This window comes from Hyla sarda, unplaced genomic scaffold (assembly GCF_029499605.1).
Source record: "Hyla sarda isolate aHylSar1 unplaced genomic scaffold, aHylSar1.hap1 scaffold_219, whole genome shotgun sequence".
In the NCBI taxonomy this organism is placed as follows: domain Eukaryota; kingdom Metazoa; phylum Chordata; class Amphibia; order Anura; family Hylidae; genus Hyla; species Hyla sarda.
The window spans coordinates 1-2,250 of record NW_026608861.1 but is presented as its reverse complement, the minus strand read 5'-3'; the positions used below and the strand labels follow the sequence as shown (position 1 = coordinate 2,250).

At 45.9% G+C, this 2,250-nt stretch overlaps 1 non-coding gene across 1 annotated transcript; it reads right to left on the bottom strand.

Moving 5' to 3' along the window:
- Positions 1-2,067: 2,067 nt before the first annotated feature.
- On the bottom strand, positions 2,068-2,250 carry LOC130320182 (U2 spliceosomal RNA; the record flags this gene model as incomplete). Its single annotated transcript, XR_008866139.1, has 1 exon — positions 2,068-2,250. It is a non-coding gene; the product is annotated as a U2 spliceosomal RNA (small nuclear RNA).

Below are 2,250 nucleotides of genomic sequence, written 5' to 3'. Positions count from 1 at the left end.
AACAAGGTGCCCTTCATGGGCACTATCACTGCTTGCTGTCAGGGAGGCTGCCAGACAATTTTCCATGCACACTCTGGGCTGGGGGGCAGTCAACCACCAGTACACACAGCAGAACCTAAACCCATACCATTATTGCTAAGCAGCAAGACAGGGGCCCATTGCACTCCCACGGGGCCTTTTTAAATGCAATCCATAACCCGGATTTGCCAGGAACCCTTCTTACTCCTCCTACTTGCATGTGACACTGGGCTTAGGATCTGCATAGGAAACACACACACAAGCACACACCTACCTTTGTTGCCTGCAGATGCCTCCTTGGCTGTCCCCAAACGGTATCAAACCAACACCCACGGGAAGCTGTAAGCATAGAGGACATGCCTGCACCCCATTGGACTTACCTGTGTGGGTTAAACCCGGGTTATTTGACAACCTATGGCGGTGATGGTTCTGCTCAGGCAGAGCAGTGCTGATGCTCCTCATAAAGCTGTCGCTGCTGTGAAGGTTCTAGGTGACATCACAAATCCCTATGGTTACATACACAACAAAGCTGGGTTGTTGTTGTTTACACTCTGCAAGGCCTGTGGAAGTGAGTGACATCATAGCACTGTAGTTCTGAGGGTTCTAGATGGATGCAACAATCTCCTGTTGCTTCTATGAAGGCCATAATAGACGACATCACCAAACAGCTCCATAGTCACATACACAGCAAAGGAGAGATGTTGTTTACACCTAGTGATGTCAGTGGTATTGAGTGACATCACAGCACAGTGCTAAGGCTCCTGGGCCTGGACACAGCAGCGGCTGCAATATCTCAACGGAGAATACGTTTATATATATGTGTGTGTGTGCGCGTATATATATATATATATATATATATATATATATATATATATTTTCTCCGCCGAAATCACTTTTAAACCCATTTCCACCTTTTTTTCCCTTCTCTTCCTCTTACTTTTTTTTCACGTTTTTTTACGTTTTTCTCCTTTTCGCCTCTTTTCTGGGCGTATTATTCTTCTTTTTCTTCTTTTTTTTCGTCTAATGCATACCCCATCAGTGCAGCAATGCTTATTCAATACCGCCAGCAGATGGAGACACTGGGGGATAATTTTCTAAGGATTTATACTGATTTTTCCTGTCTGAATTTGTCGCACAGAAAGTTGCAGGCCAAATATGTGTGACATTTCTGCGACTTTAGCTTCTAGAGCATTTTTACAACATTATACATAGGTGCTGAATACATAAAAAGCGACTGTTCAGCGACAGACAAGTCGCATCGGCTGAAAGTAGGCCAGAATGTCAGTCCATGTTGGAGCAGGTTTAGATACAGTCTAAAGTATAGATCTCAAAGTCTGTGCACAGAATTTAGCAAGGGCCTCGCACCTTCTGATGCATCAGGTAGGTGCACAATAGCATAGCCTAACCCTCTGTACTTTGGTCTATATTGATGCGGGACATAGACAGCCAGCTGATGACCAATCCATTAGTGCAATGGATGGCTGGAAGCATTTGTCTTTGCCTTTGCAATACCACAGAAGCAATGCATGGTCAATGTACAGCAATGACACACCTGTGTGAACAGCCAGGAGACCCCCCCCCCCCCCATGTTATGTTACATAGTTACATAGTTAGTACGGTCGAAAAAAGACATATGTCCATCAAGTTCAACCAGGGAATTAAGGGGTAGGGGTGTGGCGCGATATTGGGGAAGGGATGAGATTTTATATTTCTTCATAAGCATTAATCTTATTTTGTCAATTAGGAACATTCAGCACCCACCCGCTATCAAGGCAGCTGCCTATCATGTCATGCCCTACCTGCACAGGTGTGCTGGCTACTCAAATGATCCAATTAAGGAGGCCATTTAGTCAGCAGCAGCAGAAGTCCTGTGCCTGGACGCTCCAACAGCGGCCAGACACAAGCAGAAGCAGAAGCAGCAGAAGCAGCAGCAGCACCACCTTTTGTTTTTTGGCTGCAGCAGCAGCAAGGCCCACAGGGCTGGCTAGCTGGCTAGCCAGCAAGCAGGTAGCAATGAAAGTAGGAATCTTTCTTTTTAACCCTGTAAGGGGGTGGTGCACTGTACCCGAAGATACTGCCATATCGGGTCAATGCATAGGGCGACGGAAGCAAGCTTCGAAATCGGCCCCCGTTCTCAAAAATCCATTTAATATATGGTCCCCAGATAGGGGACGTATCAGATATTAAACTGATAAGAACAGATACTACACTTGATCTTAGCCAAAAGGCCGA